This window comes from Pelophylax lessonae (genome assembly GCF_965119305.1).
Source record: "Pelophylax lessonae genome assembly, chromosome: 1".
NCBI lineage: Eukaryota > Metazoa > Chordata > Amphibia > Anura > Ranidae > Pelophylax > Pelophylax lessonae.
This window is the reverse complement of record NC_138768.1, coordinates 760,137,183-760,156,377: the sequence shown is the minus strand read 5'-3', so window position 1 is coordinate 760,156,377 and position 19,195 is coordinate 760,137,183. Positions and strand designations below refer to the sequence as shown.

General features: G+C 41.8%; 1 protein-coding gene across 1 annotated transcript in view; it reads left to right on the top strand.

Annotated features, from left to right (window-relative positions):
- The window catches only part of NWD2 (NACHT and WD repeat domain containing 2), a 673,505-nt gene that overhangs the window by 52,122 nt on the left and 602,188 nt on the right, over window positions 1–19,195 (top strand). The window lies entirely within an intron of this gene.

Sequence of the window (19,195 nt, the reverse complement as noted above, 5' to 3'; positions counted from 1 at the left end):
AAAAAGCACTGGCAGTGGCAGCCCCTGCAGCATAAAAAATGCTTGGCTGGTGAGAAGCCATATTCCAGTTCCGAAGCAACTCAGAGAAATGATCATTTCTCTATAGCGGTTTTGTCACCCTGCCATAGCAGTCACTGCCAGTTAACTACACTACACTACGGTCCCCTTACACTTAACACTTTCCCTACAGAAACTAAATTTTTCAAGCTAACTTAAGTGTAAAGGAGCACTCTAACTACACTAGATATCCCTTTCCTCACACTAATAAATAGCTAAATGACACTTTTAAAGTAAAATTAACAGAACTGCTTCCACTCTCTTCCATGTCCAGTATAACAATGCTAGGAATATGGCGGGGGCGATCTTACACTGGGGGGCGTATTCACTAATGATTGGTCTAGGGACCCCCTAGTCACTCCAATCACATTCCTAGCATTTTCCTGCCCCCTCAATTGGCTTTTGCTAATGGTTCTGGTCCAATCACGGGCTTTTAAAGCCCATTTCCTGAAGCATTGCATTTTGGTCGGTTCTGGTTGCCGAATTCCAAACTTTTTGGGCAAAAAGTTCTAAATTCGGCCAAACCTCGAACACCCAATGTTCGGGCCGAACCGATGGTCGACCCGAACCGTTCGATCATCCCTAGCAAGGATCCATCCAAATATCAGACCACAACAGCCCCATCTTCCTCTGTAGTGATTAGTTATGGCAAGCATTAGCATGGTGTACAAAAGGTTAAGCGGTCTTACCTCAGTAGCTTAGTGGGACGGCGAGACAGGAGAGGCTTCCGCAGCCCACCTAGCTCCACGTTCCGCCGTTCACCATCTAAATACAGGCCAAATACGGAGCAGTGCGCCAGCCCATGGGTCATATTTGGCTCGGGCACCATAATATCCCGGGCAACTGATTTCTTTTCTAAACTCCGATTACCATCCTTATCAACCCCACAACAAGAGAAACTAGACCAGCCCATTACTGAACTTGAGATTCGAAACACGATCAAATCCCCTAAATTAAATAAACGCCCAAGCCCAGATGGCTTCAGAGCCTCCTACTATAAACACTTTATAGACCTTCTTACTCCGAAAGCATTCAACTCTGTTCTGAAAGGTCGCAGATTCTCTAAGTACCACCATATCAATGATTCCCAAACCACAATTGGACGACTCATCCTGGAAGAATTTCCACCTTATCACCCTATTAAATATAGACATCAAACTTCTAACTAAAATCCTCTCCTCACATCTAAACTCGATCATAGGCTCCCTTATTCACAGAGATCAGGGTGGCTTCATCCCCACAAGAAAAGCAGATGACAATATACATAGGGCTGTCCTATTGGCTCACATGGCACGCTCTCACCACATTTTACATGCTTCATCTCTCTAAACATCAAAAAGACCTCTGACACCCTTTCCAGGCCATATCTCCAATTTTTACTGCGTGGATAGGGTTTTGGACCTCACTTCATGACGTGGATCTCTTCCCTATACTCTATACTCTATCCCCTCAGGCCATCTCAGATATGCTGGCTTTAAATCTGAACCCTTTCCTGTGCAATGTGGAACGAGACAGGGCTGCCCCCTATCTCCTCTTCTGTTCGCACTAGCTATGGAACCCTTAGCCCAAAAAATTTGCTTTAGCCCAGAAAACAAAGGTCTTGAGATTGGGGGTTACCACCACAAACTGCTTTTTCGCTTACGACATCCTCCTGTTTCTAACCTCTCCTATGACTTCCTCTCCCAAACTTCTCGCCTACCTAGACTAATTCGCTACCATCCCAGCCTTAGTAATCAAAACTCCCAGAAGTCCAAAGCTCTTAACATTTCTCTGTCACTCTACTCTCACAATTTCAACAGGTTCTCCTTATTCATGGTCCCTTCATCATATTCCCTACTTAGGCAATAAACTCACTGCAGACCCCTCTGCACTCTTCTCAGCTAATTATCCCCCCCCCCCATGCTAGCACATCTCACTAAGTTTATGTCGTCCTGGTCCTCCCTACCTCTAGTATGGCTAGGATGTATTACTGTAGTTAAAATTGCGATTCTTCCAAAAATGTCATACCTTTTTAGAGTCCTTCCCATCCCTGTGTCTTCGTACTTCGTATATTACAGCATTGAACTCTTACCTATATATGGAACAAATTCAGACCCCATGTATCCAAAACAGTCCTACACCAAGCTGCAAAATTAGCTCCACTCACCAAGCTACACGCCCTACACGAAGTCCCCTTATGGGTTGCCCTGGAATCTGTTGATTGTGACCCAATCTCAGTGGCCAACTTACTCTGGCTCCACCCAAAAGACTGCAGGATAGTGATAAACCCGGTAACATGACACTCTCTGCAAATATGGGACACTCTTAAATTTAAATACAAACTCCAATCTCTGCATAACTCCCCCCTGTCCTACTTGCATAACCCAGCATTTCACCCTGCGTGGTCTTCATCCTATTTCCACAATTGGTCTAGGGTAGGCCTTTATCCATGCTCACTTGTTTACTACTCCAAACACCTTCAAGTCATTCCCAGTACTTTGTGATTCACATGGACTCCCTTACCCCATGCTTACGTACACACTCATCTCTGCCCAATCTGACCTCTTTTGAATACACCTGTTTCAAAGACTGGATTGATATGTCTCTTCTACACAAAAGGGAAGCAGATTTTGATCTACACTTAGAAGCTACAGACTGGTCTAATATATAGGCAGCTACCAAATCCGCGTCTCAAAATTTAGTGGCATCTGAAACCAATTACAAGGTTCTAATGCGATGGTACTTGGTCCCTGCTCGGATCTCTAAATATCTCCGTTCTTACTCACCTGCATGCTTTCGAGGCTGCACTGACAGAGGAACCCATCTTCACATCTGGTGGAGCTCTCCAATAGCCCAGAAGTTTCGGACTGATATTTTCCAAATTCTCTCTACCCTAACAGGTACTACTCACAATGCTGACCCTTCCATCACCTTACTTAATATGAAACCCCCCCGTGTTAACTCTCCTCCAACACAAATTGTTCTTACAGGTCACCACCTCTGTGAAGCAAAGGATCACAAGGGCCTGGACAACCTCCAACCTGCACACCCTTAAAGTTAAACATAGGATCACCAGAGCAATGATCCATGCAAAAGTTGAAGTGGTTATCCTAGATAAGGTTTCTAAATATGAACGTCTCTGGCAACCATGGGTAGACCACTTTCTTCCAACCTGACTTTGACAACTCCCTTCTACTTCCTTAACGTACCTTCTCTTGAATACCGACCACCTCCCCCTCTCTTTCTAATACCACTCTAGCATTTTCCTATACCCTCGGATTTTGCCCCCTATCCCAGATTCTCATAAACACTCCAAAAGGCTTCACTCATCATATTCGTAGGCCGCCTACTGGGCTGAGCATCCCGCCTACCATTGATACTGTCTCTCTATTTTTAAATCCTATCCTGAAAACTGACTATAGACAGAATTGTTATGTCTAATATATATGATTGACACCACTCTTGTCTTAAGCCCAATCCATACCCCATTCTATCACGATTTTGTCCTGGTAGCACCCTTTAAATACTGCACTAACTTTGTTTATCATTTTCTGCAAATATTATTGCTCTGTTGCTTACAATCTCAAAAGTTATGTGGGGCAACTCTCCTTCATTGTATTTTGTTCTATTTTTCTCTGTCATTTGTACTATGTTTTCCTTTGATATTTTCAATAAAATACTTGAATAAGAAGGTTGGGAGCTCCAAGACCTGCAGAGTTCCTTGGTATGCACTGAGCAGGGCAGCTTTGATGCAGGGTTTCCATGCAGTCCATATTAAGAGGTTGAGGAATTTTTGGAGCTTAGCTAGGTCAGATTGTAAAATCGGTAGTGGGACATTCCAAAAGAAATACAATATATGTGGTAACAGAAACATCTTGGACAGGCCTATGCTGCCCGGGCAAGATGCTTTACCAGTGGCAAGTGATTTTGATATATTTTGTATCTTCTGACATATTGGTAAAAAGTTAGCACGAAAAAGCATTGTTGAGGGAGAAGTTAGCTGAATGCCCAGGTAAGCCATTGATGAGTTGGGAGCACATGAAAAATTGGGAAATTTTAGAGATGTCTGTCTTAAGGCATTGCAGATTTCCAGTGGTTCAATTTATACATAGAAATGAGACCGAAACTGTTGAGCAATTCACATAAAGGGGGTAGTGACTTGAGGGGATCTGTAAACCAAATTATGATGTCATCTGCATAGAAACCAATCTTGTGAGATACTTGTCCTACTGTCAGTCCTGTAATGTGGGGATGTGAGCATGTGGCTTGGGCTAAGGGTTCAATGACAAGTGCAAAGATTAAGGGCAATAGGGGGAACCCCTGACAGGTTCAATGTGTTATGGAGAAGGGGGTAAATAGCATGCCCGATGTCCACACTTTAGCACTAGGGGCTGAGTATAAGCTTATATTTGCATGAAGGAAATAGGCCAAACTTCTGCAGGACGGCCTCCAGATATTTCCAATGAACTCTGTCAAAAGCCTTCTCTGCATCTATAGAGATCATCAGAGAAGGTGTTTGGTGATGTTCTGCTCAATGAATAAGCTCTACAAACCTGCGGGTACCACCTGAGGCTTGTCACTAGGGGATAAAACCGACCTGGTCGGGTTGAATGAGAATGGGCATGTGTGTTACGAGTAGGGAGGCTAAAAGCTTGGTGTAGAGCTTAAGATCAGTACTGAGTAGAGAAATAGAGTGATCATTTGCGGGATCATGGGATAGCTTTCCAGGTTTATGAATAGTAACTAAAGTGGCTTTGAGCGTTTTGGGGGGAATTTCTCTAGAGGATAACAATTTATTGAAGGTATTGCAAAGATGGGGTACTATTTGATCTATGTAGGTTTTGTAATATTCATTGACAAAGCCATGCTTTGTGAGATGGTAGCTCTTTAATGGCCTTAATGATTTCCTGGTGGGTAAATGGATGGGAAAGAGCTTCTAATTGTGTTTCAGAAAGCAAGGGGAGTGGAAGGCAATTGAGAAATGTATCTGTTCAGGGGATGATTGAGGTTCAGAGGGAGAGAGTTGTAGATTGTAGAGTTTTGAACAAAAGTAGCTAAAGCAGTTTGCAATATCTTTGGTGACCTTGCTCATCCAGTGGGTAAGGGATTTTAGACTGGGCAGCTCTACACTTGTTTTGTTGGGCTAGGGTTTTTTCTGCCTTATTACCTTGAGTGTACCGGGTCAGGCGCAGGGATAGAAACCATGACCTCTCTGCAGGTAGGAGCTGAGTTGATTTCGGAGTGTCTGAAGCTCAGCAATGTTAGTTTGTGTTAGGTTTTGTTTATTTATGGACTCTAAAGTCCTAATACGGTCAAGGAATGTGTTGATGGTAAGGGTAGTCTTTTTTTTTTTACCGGGCACCCAATTTGAGAAATAGTTCTCTAATGACAGCCTTGTGGGCATTCCAGAGAATTGCTGGACTGGAGACAGAGCCAGTGTTAGAAGAGAAGAAGGCAGAAATCTCACCTGTGACCTTGACTCCAAGGTGGCAAGTAATGAGGCATTCATGCATCACAGATTGTGACGGGGGTGTTGCGGGACAGAGTTACAGATATAGAGACAGGCACGTGGTTGGACATGTGATACTGCCAATCATGGAAGCCATTCATTTTTGCAGGAGGGCCTTGGAAGTGAGGAACATGGTCTATCCTCAAATAGGTTTTCTAGGTGTGTGAGAAAACAGAGTAGGCTCTTTCAGCAACGTGATGACATCTCCAAGTGTCATAGAGGTCTTCAAGGGACATTAGAGAAGACAAGGCTGTAGATTTTCTTGGTTTAGTACTGGAGGAGTCAATCCGGGGGTCTATAACCTTGTTGAAATCTCCAGAGATGATGATTTGATCCCTAGGGTAATGTTGCAATTTTCGTAGTACAGACTTGTAAAACAAATTCTGGCAGTTATTAGGGGCATAAATATTTACAATAATGAGAGAAGTGAATTAGAGAGCAGGGAAAAAAAAAATATGTATAGATGCTATGACGGTACTGATAAGACTAAGAAGGGTGAAAGGGTGGAAGAAATGCAAATAGTCCAATAGTATACAATTATATGTAAAACAAGAACAGTTGCGATTAGGAGCTCTTAGTCACAGATTGGTAAAACAATAACGCTTATCAAAACTGAAAGATTTATGAACTCTGTTAAAGAAGTATCCTGATAATATAGGGAGAATGTGATAAGGGTATAACTTAGAGGTGTGCTTAGCACACAACACCAGTGGAGTGCGAGGGTGACGCTAACATTGTGTCCACTCATCAGCTGCTTGGTAAACGCAAAAATCCAGCCTGAAGTGATTATCTCCATTGCAGAGGGCATGTAGCTCAGGGGTTAGTTGGAAGTTAAGGTGGAGCCCGCGATTTCCATGGATTGGAGATCCTGGAGAGAGGTTTTGTCTGCTGAGTAGTTGGTGGCATATATGAGATGACCCCCCCCCCCAATTGTGGGGCTGCTTCATCCCATGCTTCAGGGTCAGTATAGGGACTTGTTAGTTCTGGTAGGCCAGCAGTAGTTTTGTTGGGAAACCCCATCTTTAGGTGAATTTATGCTCATTCAGGATTGGGGTGACTGGAGCAAAGGCTTTACATGCCAGCAATGTGGTCGCTAAGATGTTGTTATACAATTTTGGTAAAGGGCTCTGTAGGTTCCTCACTACACGCATAATATTTTCTTTGGTGTGAAAGAATTGTACTCAAGCAAGGATATCCCTAGGTGTAGAGGCTGGAAGGTGCTGTGGCTTGTGAATTCTGTGAGCCCGGTCTATGAGTATATTATTCATCATGAGAGAAGGAATCAATTTACAGAACAGCTGATGTACAGTGGGGATCGAAAGTTTGGGAACCCCAGGTAAAAATTTGTATTAATGTGCATAAAGATGCCAAGGAAAGATGGAAAAATCTCCAAAAGGCATCAAATTACAGATTAGACATTCTTATAATATGTCAACAAAAGTTAGATTTTATTTTCATCATTTACACTTTCAAAATAACAGAAAATAAAAAAATGGCGTCTGCAAAAGTTTGGGCACCCTGCAGCGTTAATATCTTTTACTGCCCCCTTTGGCAAGTATCACAGCTTGTAAACGCTTTTTGTAGCCAGCCAAGAGTCTTTCAATTCTTGTTTGAGGTATCTTTGCCCATTCTTCCTTACTAAAGTCTTCCAGTTCTTTGAGATTTCTGGGCTGGCTGTCACGCACTGCTCTTTTAAGGTCTATCCATAGATTTTCAATTATGTTGAGGTCAGGAGATTGTGAGGGCCATGGCAAAACCTTCAGTTTATGCCTCTTGATGTAATTCCCCTTGGATTTCGAGGTGTGTTTAGGATCATTATCCATTTGTAGAAGCCATCCTCTCTTTAACTTCAGCTTTTTAACTTCAGCTTTTTCACAGATGGCATCAAGTTACCATCCAAAATTTGCTGAAATTTTATTGAATCCATTTTTCCTTCTACTCGTGAGATGTTCCCTGTGCCACTGGCTGAAATACAACCCCAAAGCATGATTGATCCACCCCCATGCTTAACAGTTGGACAGAGGTTATTTTCATTAAATTCTGTGCCCCTTCTTCTCCAAACGTACCTTTGCTCATTCCGGCCAAAAAGTTACATTTTAACCTCATCGGTCCACAAAACTTGTTTCCAAAATGCATCGGCTTGTCTATATGTTCATTTGCAAAGTTCAAACGCTGATTTTTGTGGTGAGGACGTAGAAGAGGTTTTCTTCTGATGACTCTTCCATGAAGACCATATTTGTACAAGTATCTCTTTATAGTGGAATAGTGTACCACAACTCCAGTGTCTGCCAGATCTTTCTGGGGGGATTGTGCAGTCAAACGTGGGTTTTGAATTGTTTTTCTCACAATCCTGCGAGCTGTTCTGTCTGATATTTTTCTTGGCCTTCCAGATCTTGCTTTAACTTCCACTGTTCCTGATGACTGACATTTCTTAATTACATTCCGAACAGAGGATATTGACATCTGAAAACGCTTTGCTATCTTCTTATAGCCTTCTCCAGCTTTGTGAGCATCAACTATTTTCAGTTTCAGTTTTCTAGACAACTGCTTAGATAGAAGATCCCATTGTGCTGATTGTTGGGCAAGGTCAGATGAGTCTGGGCATTTAAAACCTTTGAGATTGACATCACCTGGTCTCCCCAGACGATGATTGAGAACAATCCATAACACTGGCAGGTCTCAGCCTTGCAAAGGGGGCAGTGCATGCTATAAATTCTGCAGGGTGCCCAAACTTTTGCAGACGTCATTTTTTTGTTTTCTGTAATTTTGCAAGTGTCAATGATGGAAATAAAATCTAACTTTTGTTGACATATTATAAGAATGTCTAATCTGTAATTTGATGCCTTTTGGAGATTTTTCCATCTTTCCTTGGCTTCTTTATGCACATTAATCCAAATTTTTACCTGGGGTGCCAAACTTTCGATCTCCACTGTATGTAGGAGCTATTTTCAGAGGGGGCAAGGGACTCAGGCACCCCCCCCAATTTTAATATTATTCCGCCTTGAGTGGTCTTCAAGGTCTGCGATTTTTAGGCACAGCATGTGGATGGCTGCAGCCTGCTCATTTTGGATATCCACTATGGCATTATGGGTTTTAGTGGCAGTGCAGAGGTGCTGTTCAATGTGATCAGTGCGTTCCTCCAGGTTAGCAATCTGGTCATTTAAATGGTAAATGGACACTCTTAGATCACGTTGAAAATCAGCCTGCAGAGAAAGTAGCATGGCTTTGATGGCATGCTCTGAGCCCGGATTGTCAGTGGAGGGATAAGCAGCTAATGAGTGAGAAGGCTGTAGTTCTGGCGTGGGACTAGAGGACACAGCATTGCTGTGCTTCTTCACAGGGGGCTGTTTCGTAGGAGAGAGCTCCAAGGAATCTGCTGATTGTTTACCTGTGTCCCCCTAGAGAGGTTGCTGGAGCTGATTGCGAATCCAACAGTTCCTCCAACTCACAGGAGGGGACTTCCTGTGAGGCAGGCAGGCCGGGCTGCGGCACTGGGTCTCCACGTTCCCAGACGACACCATGTGTGTCTGCAGCATGAACGGGCCGCATGTAGAAGTCTAGCCGGCAGGATCCCTTGGTCTGGGATAGTCCCTGAGATATATCCTCTGGAGGGCTGTAGCTGACACTGAAGAGACTATATAGCACGGTGGAATAGCGGAGCCTGTAAGTCAAGCGGCCATCATCACTCGCGGCCAGGCCACGCCCCACTGTCACGTGTTTTTGATGCATTTAGATGTGTCCTGGTGTGGTGGATGCGTTCTGCCAAGTTCCAGTACAGTTCTGTGTGGATAAAATGCAGCATGTTCTACTTTTTTTCTGCACTGGAAGACACTTTTTTTATTTTTATTTTTATTTTTTTATCTTTTTATTTAGTGTCCATTTGTTTTTGATGCAGAAAAAAAAAAAAATAAACACACACACTTAACTGCATCTTGCCCTGATAGAAACAGTTAAAACAGCACAGGATGTAATCTTCTATACCTTGTAATATTTTTTGGCTGTAAATACAAAAGAGCAAATATTTTTCTGTAACAAAAATGTTATGGAAATATTATTCTGTTGTAAAGCTGGATAATGTAGCAAGAGGCATTCCTTTACATATTACAATGTCTACAGTAAAGCAGGCTATACACTGTGCAAATTTATTTACTGTACCCACAGGTTGCAGGAAAGAAATTTGCATGATTCCCCTATCAACGCAGTCAGTGGTGACAGGGGAATCAGCAATTAGGGGCGGGTTGGGGAAAGCCATCCCCGCTTGGAGATGATGGTGATTATTGCTAGCGGCTATAGCAGCCACTAATGATAATCAAAATAAAATGGTGTGGAATACCTCCCAAAATCCACATCAGACCATTATACTAGATGGGTCTAAGAGGGCCCTGATCAAAAAATACCAGGCCCTTATCTGGGCATGCAACCTTTCTGGCCAGAAAAGGAAGGGGCAGTGAGCATGCAGACCTCCCTCATGAATCATACCAGGCCCCATTCCTTCAACATGAGGTTGGTATCTTGCCAGTGAGGCAAGATGACTCACACATGACGTTCCTCTCCCACCAGACTACCTTCACAAATGACACTTTGACCATATTTGGTCAATGACGTCACCCCAGATCCCCCAGTCACTTTGTTCACAAACATAAGCAGGTCGGGGATCAGAAATGTCATTTTGTGGCAATAGGGTTTGTTTGTTTTTTCTTAAGTGTCGCTTTTGCTGGAGCAAATCCTAGAAGTGGGCTACTTTATGTTCAGGTTTAAGTCATCCCCCAAGCATGTCATTTAAAGGAATTGTGTTTCTATAATAACCTAAAATACTTATTGGAAATCCACTCACCACCAAATGGAAATTATTTTTGAATGCCCCCTATGACAAGAAAAACAGGCGCCATGTAGTAAGCCATAAAATTTATTGCACAACAAATAACATAGTATCTTACACTGTGGTAAGCTTCAATCCGTATCTCAGCGAGTCCAGCCGCACGATCCGGCCGTCCACCGGCCCGGAGGTGACGTCACAGGAAGCTGGTCCGGAGGGTTGGTTACATCGGAAGCCGCGGTGACAAAGCCCAGCTCCGCTACCCATGCCTCAAAAGCTTATAAATTTTCCTTTAAAAAAAGCTCTAGAAAAAATTAAAAGTTTTGGCTCCCATTGCCTTCAATAGGGCCCAGACACTAGATTAGGGGTTTACTGTTTTTTTTTTTAATGTCCAACAAACAAAACTTTGCTTGGTTCTCCTATCTCGTTTTGTAACATCTGAAAAGCAAAAACTGTAACAAATATACCTATGTCAAAGAACGTCTCAGAGTAAACAAAATGATCACTTGTACCAAGCAGCTGTTGTCTTGCACTGACTAAATTGTAAGAATCAGCTGCTGTTTGCAAGGGAGAAATGCATAATTTCTGAAAAGTCAAAAGTTAAAAAGCACTTACCGTGTATAGACAGGTTGGCTGAAATATGGAGGCTACCCATTGCTGACTTCCATCAGGAAATGTAAGATGACTTTCTGTTTTTATGACCCAATAGTTTTATACTTTTTGTATCAATGACATAGAACAAATGTACAAAACATAAAGCCAGAGATAGGCATTATTCCCTATCTGTATAATTGTTCCAGATATATTTAAAAAAAAAAATTGAAACAGGAGGATCAACATAAGAAACAGACTATTAGCATTTTTAGGAGAGGTCAGCAATGACAGACTTCATGTTTAATACATGACAGGCTTCTTTTAAAGGACATCAAACGTATTATTGATGTTTCTTAAGCCTAGTACACACGCAACAATTATCGGCCGACCGGTCGTCCGTCTTTTGTCCAGAGTGGTGTTTTGTTGGTTGGAATGTGCCTAGACTGCACACGAATTTTCTCGCCCGACAAAATTCTACTTCAGAAGTGATGTCATGTGTTGGTTTGCTTTCTTTGTGTTCTTTCTTCTCTGAGCAGGCCCAGTCTTGCTCATTAGATTTTTCTCTGTCGAAATCTGTACTGACTGCACAAAAATCGGCCGTGTTTTGACGGCGGACAAAAATTTTATAGCCTGCACACCAGATTTTTTTCGGCCGAAAAGTCGGAGTCGGTTGTCGGAAGCATCATACTAACAAGCCGAAAATCGGCAGATCGGTCGTCGGATGAAAATTCCCTGCCGAATTTCGACACGTGTGTACAAGGCTTTAGACTTACTCGTGAACTTTCTTTTTTTTTTAGTACATATGTATAAACATGTTTTAAAACATTAAACAACCTATTTCTATATATAGTTTATTTATTTGCGGTTCAGACATTTTTGGTCCCCATTATTTTAATACATGAAAATTGCAGACTTTTTGCAGCACTGGTTGCTAGCCAGAAGTTGTTTGCCTAGGCTTATTCATGACAAGCATGCTACTTTGTTGTTCTATATAATCATTTAATTTAGTTTTCTTGACATATGTTCTATGAATTTATGTGATGTGTGAATTTTAATGAGTCCCATTTAATATTTTAGAACACATTGTTGCATTGGATGTTAAATCGCCTTTAATAATAAACATTGTTTGTAGACCATCCTACGATCCAACACACCATAGGTGTGCCATGCCATTCATATCTTAATTTGCCAAATGGCCATAATTGTATCAGGTCAAATTAATGCTTATAGTTGCCTTGCTGAGCATATTTCACAAATTAGAGTTGACTATAAAACCACAAGCATTAGAAAGTATGCAGAAAAATAATAACAACTTTGAGGCTTTGAGGTTGAGAATGTGTTCCTACAATAAAAGTGAATGTTTACTTCAATTTATTCAACATCAATCTCTTGTTTATTTATTTCATCTGCATATGATTAGGTAATTGTGAAATTTCACTCATTTCTTTTTGGGAACATTCTCAATGTCTTTAGTAAATCAGCCTTTATGTAATGGCTCATCAAGTGAATTCAGTTTTGTGAGGATCTCCCAGTGTGGATCTGTTCTCTGAACTCCTGGCATATCCATAAAGCTTTAGTTAAACTTTACTAGTTGAAATTCCCGACTACTGATAATATAATAATGTCACCCTTGTAGTGACTTATGCCTTATGCTGTTTAATATAACAACAGCTACATACAGTGTAGATGTTTAATAAAGGCTAAATCAATGGAAACTGGTGAAAAAGAGACCTGCTGATTAACATTTCTGCTATGCAAATGTAGCACCCTCTATTGTACAGTTTAGCATGAGGAAAATGTATTTTGGCTCACAGTAGCGGTGTGAGTCTGGTAATTGGTTGGGGTTACTATAGGTCAGGCTGGAGGGCTCAACAGGTTGGGTTTCTGGCACCTCCCCCTGGTTCCAGAAGCTGTTGGAAGTTTCTAGAAGCTAGTGGGTGGAGGAGATGAGGCCACGATCTGCATATTTTTGGGGAATCTGGCCAACCCCAAGGTAGAAAGCCTGGCAGGGTGGTCGGATCAGCCCATAAATATTGTGGAGCCCGGCTAGTAGGGAGGAGTTGAAGTTGGCGGGGGGGGCTGGAGTGCTGAGGCTGTGTCGTGGAGCCTAGGAGGGGATCCCAGGGCTGAGGCCTTTGCCTCCAGGCTGATTGTCGGGGAAGGAGAGATGCTGGACAGAGGGATCTTAACTACCTCTTAGTCCCTTCCAGGAGACACCCTGACTTGCATGGGAGAACCTAGACAGCAGTAGGCCTGAACGGAAGTCTTTTCCAAAGCAGCAGGATTCCAGGGACAGTGTGAGTACCTCTACACCCCCAGAGCCAAAGAGGGAGAAGGCGGACAGATGCAATATCCAGCCAGCTTTCAAGAGACAGTGTCAAAGCTAAACCCTTTCCATTGTTCTGGGACATTTTTTCAAGGCAGCCAGGTGGGCTGGTATTTTCAAGAGAGGGGACATAGAGTTCCTGCAAGTTAGGGACTTTGCTAAATTCTAATAAGGGGACACAGAGCTCCCACAAAACAAATTGTTACTGCCAGTTCCAGAGAGACTGATATTGTTCCAGAAGGAGTACAGTCCAGGTTTTGCCAGTTTTAAGTGTACATTGTCAAGGAAGTTGTACTTGTGTTATTTCAATCAAGTCAAGTTGGGCAACCCATAATCCCTCTTCCCCATACAAGTTGTTTTCCCCCAATAAAATAACAAAAAATAAGCTTGTGAACTGATTTCTGTCTTTATGTGAGAGTTGGGCAATGCATGTCATCTGGCTGTGCAGGAAAAGGGAGACCCAATATCAGCAGCCCTTTAGATAAGAGCGCTACACAAATACAAAATATTTTACACAATACTATGAAGTCATTGTAAAGCCATAGATTATATTGCCTGCAGTTGTGCAGTAAGCCTTACATGATAGTTATGATTCTGTACAAAAGTTTAAACATACCTGGAGTTTAGCATCCTGCATGTGTGCACGCATGTACTTCTTCCTTTCTTTCTCTTCCAGCACTAAGTTAGTTTGATGTCTGCCACAACCTGAACACTGATACAAAACACTGACAGGTGAACACAATAACCAAGATAAACTTTAATGTTTCTAACCTTGTACAGGCGGTCCCCGGATAGGGACTGTAGGTTTGTTCTTAAGTCTAATTTGTTTGTAAGTCATTTTTAAGTTTTTTGGATAGCTTAAGGAAGGGTTAACACCCCTGTACCATTTGTTTTGCTGTCTGTACCCCTGTTCAGAAGATTTCACCTCACTTTCTGTCCCTATGACAACTGTATTTTAAAAGTTTGTGGGTTGTTGTGGAAACAAGGATTGGTGATAAAGCTTCAGTGGAGACACCTTTTTCCCATGAAAACTCTAAAGCTTCGTACACATGATCATATTATTGGACGCATTTTCTTTAGTTTTTTGTTGCATGTTAGTCACATATGGAAAGTGAAGAGGTTACTTACTTTCATATGAAAATTCCCGTACGACAGAATTCAATTTCAGAAGTGATGTCATGAATTATTTTGTATGTATTCTTTAGTTTCCGAGCATGCCTAGTCTTACTCGTATAATTTTTTTCTGATGAAAACTGTACTAATTAAACAAAAATCAGACGTTGTGTTCACATACAATAAACATTTTATAGCCCGCACATCCAGTTTTTGTCACCTGAAAATTCGTAATCAGCTGTGGAAAGCACTAAACTAAAGGCCCATACACACGAGTCGTAATTCGGCCGGGAATTTTCGTCCGACGACCGACTCCGGCTTGTTAGCATGATGCTTCCGACAACCGACTCCTGACTTTTCGGCCGAAAAAATCCTGGTTTGCAGGCTATATAATTTTTGTCGACTGTCAAAACACGTCCGATTTTCGTCTCATTAGTACAGATTTCGATGGGGAAAAATCTTATGAGCAAGACTAGGCATGCTCAGAGATGAAAGAACACATACAAAGCAATCCAACACATGACATCACTTCTGAAGTAGAATTCTGTCGTGCGGGAAAATTCGTGTGCAGTCTAGAGCACATTCCAACCAACAGACACCACTCTGGATAAAAGACGGACGACCGGTCAGCGGAAATTAGTTGCGTGTGTACGAGGCTTAACGATCCGAAAATCGGCAGATGGTTCGTCGGATGAAATTTTACTTCCGATTTTCTTATCGTGTGTACGGGCCTTTACAGGAGTAAATTCCCTTCCTAGGGCTCACTTCCTGTTGTGTCCCTCCATTTGTCAGTAGGAGTCATTTCTAAATTGGATGTTTGTAATTACATTGATGAAAATATGTCAGGGTCTACCGAAACAGTGTGAATAAAGATAGTCTACTAGACAGCTGATTTACTGAGGTTGAGGATGTGTTCCTAAATTAAAAGTAAACGTTTACTTCAATTTATCCAACATCAATCAATTTATCCAACATTATCCAACATGTTTATTTATTTCATCTGCACATAATTAGGTATTGTGGATTTTCACTCAATTTTTTTGGGAACATTCTCAATATCTTTAGTAAATCAGCCTTTATGCAGCAATATGTTTCAGAAATTGCAGAAGGGGTAAGGCATCATTCTTTCAAAGGAACATTAATATCAGTACCGTAGAACATTTTTTGTTCTGGGGGGGTTCAGCAGCAGGTACTAAGTAAAAGTCTTTTTAAATAAAACAAATTGCGCCAAATTCATAACGACTAGGAAAAGGAAAAACAATGTGCAGCAGCGGCAGGAGACAGTTAAGCCCAGCCCGGTACTGGTCCATTGGGAACCCCTGATTTAGACCATTACTTTCAGTGTTATAGGCACCTTATTAGGCTTACATTGTATTTTGTTTTAACATAGGAAACATCACGGTTCCTGCACAGTATGGGTATTTAACTTCATCATCGTGATTGGTATATATGTTAGGGACCAGGCCAATCATAGTCAAGAAAGAGAGGTGTCAGGCAACAAACTATTTGTTTACAGCAATTCTTTTTTGACAGTGTTCCAGAGAACAAATCTAAAATATCAAATGCGTCATTGTTTTATTTTCTTCAGGAGTAATTTTTTTATAATCAACTGTTCTCAACTATTTATTCTGAGTAAGTTGGAGTAGGAACAAGTTCTTGCTGAGTTTAATCCCTAAAATAATTTTCTAAGAATTAAATTAAATTGAATGTTAATTTAGGCTTTTTGCAATATAGGGAAAGAAAAAGTGTTTGTTTAGAAAATGTTTATTCTTCTCGCTGATGTCTATGGAAATATTGGACACTAAGTACTACATAAGTTCTGAAAGACATCCAAAATAGAAAAAAATAAAATGCTAGTGTTAATCATAGGCAACAAAGGAAACATGTAAATAATGGGTAAAGAACACATTTACAGAAATATTACAGGATTTAGCTGTTATTTTTTGTTTTGCTATATATTTTTGTATTTTATCACGTCTAGAAGGGGTGTAGAATTGTAAGCTTAAAGTATTTCTTTGTTTGTTTTAGATAGAATAAGTGTTACTCTATATCATCTACAATATCTATCACTAGTATAGTGGTCTCTTCTCCTACTGAGGCCCCCTCTCCTGCCCAGCGCTCCAGTGAGCAATGGAGGCGCAGAGCACTGTGCACTTAGCGGACCCGAGAACTGAGCGATCAGCTGTCTTTGTTTGCTTAGTTCTTAGTGTAGAGTAATAGCAAAAATTGAATGGAGGTCCCAAAAAAGAGTTAACCATCTAAAATAAGTTCTATATTAGGACCACTGTGGTATTTAGCAAAAAAGCATACTCTTTATTACAAATATTTTGGTTAAACACAGTAGAAAAAGCAAAGAAACTTCCCCCATTCCCCCCTAAAAAACATACGACAACGTTGCCAGATGGAGAAATCGTTGCGCAGGCACACACGCACACCTTGGACTCACACCTTGCCGCCTAGCGTGACTTTATGACGATAAAGAATATTAACTAGCACTAAGGTAAACTCTAGTTTGCTTAACTTGGATGGCGCTGAGAATCAGCAGGTAATCAATCTTCAAATAAGGGAACAAATCCAAATTAAAACCCCAGCACTATGTCAGTCGGCAATTGCAGCCATATGTGGATACTTTTTTCGTCAAACCATAGGATGTAGCCACTAGACAATAGATAAGACACAGTCCACCCTTAATAATGGCTCTTCGGACAGTCTTTGTCAAATAACCATTCTTGCCACAAAGATATATCTTCAATAGCCAGCCACTAGCAATCCCAGTTTATGGAGTAGTGAACAAGCAGGTAAATAGCATGTAGCAGCAGGACAGAAGTGATAGGGGACAGCAAGGTAACAGGCAACTGGTGAATGAGGAAGTGGTGGCAAGCAGCAATGAGCAGAAACACATTAGTAGGAAGCACAGACAATTGTCCATTCATATATATTGTATATTCATATACAACTCCCTAATTACTTGCAGTATAAGCTCACTACTCCGGTTAGCATCCAATATAATAGGTAACCTGGGCTGTCCATAGTCTCCTCAGAGATGTAGTAGCATCCTTTCCATTTGCATATCTAGTCCTTGCCTTAGTGCATCCACAGCGGCTTGATGTGGAGTGGCATGATAGAAAGGCTACCCTGGGTGGCTGAACCATGAGCAAGGTGGCGTAATCATGTCTACATGTTTTGCTCACTGATCACTTGAGCTTCTTCAGTGTAGAGCTGGTGAGGGACAGCTGCAGCATCAGATCGATGCTGCAACCATCTAGATGACTATGTACCTTTATTTGTTTGTCATCCCATACTTCCCTTTTAGGAAGCTTCGGTCTAGAACAAGAGTGCCAAAATTAATTTCATTGCTGACTACATCAGCATTATAGTTGTCCCCAAATGGCCAGTTGTATCTGTAGGACTAGATGTTTATCACACCCTCCCTTACATCAGATGTCAAGAGCCCCCCTACCATCAGAGGTCAAGAGTCACCCACCCTCCCTTACATCACAATGCAGACCCCTTGTCTTGTGCTGCTGCTGGGAAGAGCTGGGAAGCAGAAAGTTCAGGGTCTGGAGGAGGACCAGAAGAATGCTGGAGTAAGCTGCCATGGTCTGCTGAATGCTCACCAGGGGAGGAGGAGATGAGGGGGTGCTGTGGCTTCAGAGAGAAACAGGATCTATAAGAGGAATTCTGTCCTCCTCTCTGCTTCTGACTGCTGAGATAAGGTGGGGGAAGAGACGAGGGGGGGGGGGGGGATTGTGAGGGCCATATGAAAAGGCCTGGAGGGCCAGATTTGGCCCGCAGGCCTTGTGTTTAAGACATGTGGCCTAGAAGGATGCCCTGTCATCTGTGAACTATCTTATCTCCAATTATCAATATGAAGCTTGGCATGAGCACCAGCATTATTTTATTCAATGTGGGCTGAAAACAGGTAAGTGATACAAGTAACAAAAGAGAACAATATCCATCAGGGGATATATCTATAATTTATCATTAAAAAAAAAAAAAACATTATTTGCACATTACACAGATTGCATTGTAATAATTAAAAAAATGCACCAGGTTTGTACACAATAATTTCTTAATTTTAAAGGACCACACCATAAATGTGAAAAAAATATAATGGTGTTTCCTAAACCATGATGTATGTTCACATTTCCCAGCTAAAGAAAATTCAGCTTTCAAATTACCATTGATAGCCTACATCACACCCACAGAGAATGAAGATGCTTTGGCTGTGAGTGGACACAGCTTTGACTTTCACAACCAGCAAAAAAAAGAAAAACAACACAGTGATGGGAATATACTAAGACCTGAACAGATAGAACATGTGCATGGAATCTAACCAGATTCTAGTTTTCAATTTCCAAAGCTTAAAGTGATTGTAAAGTCTCCTTTTTGTTCCAACAAAAATAACAAACATGTTATACTTACCTGCTCTGTGCAGTGGATCCCCCTCTTCTCAGGTCCCTCTTCTGCGATCCTAGCCCTTCTCTCCTGATGAGTGCCCTCAGAGCAAGCAGCTTACTATGGGGGCACCGGAACCAAGTCACAGCTCCCTGTGTCCATTCAGACACGGAGCCATGACCTGGCCCCCTCTCTCTCCCGATTGGCTACCTGACTTTGATTGACAGCAGCGGGAGTCAATGACATCGCTGCTGTGTCTCAGACAATAAGAAGGGAGAATCAGGAACGGCTGAGACACTCGTGGACATGGCAGGGACAAAGAGGGACCTCAGGTAAGTATAAGGGGGGCTGAGGGGGCTATTGCACACAGAAGGCTTTATATCCTAATGTATGAGGTCATTGT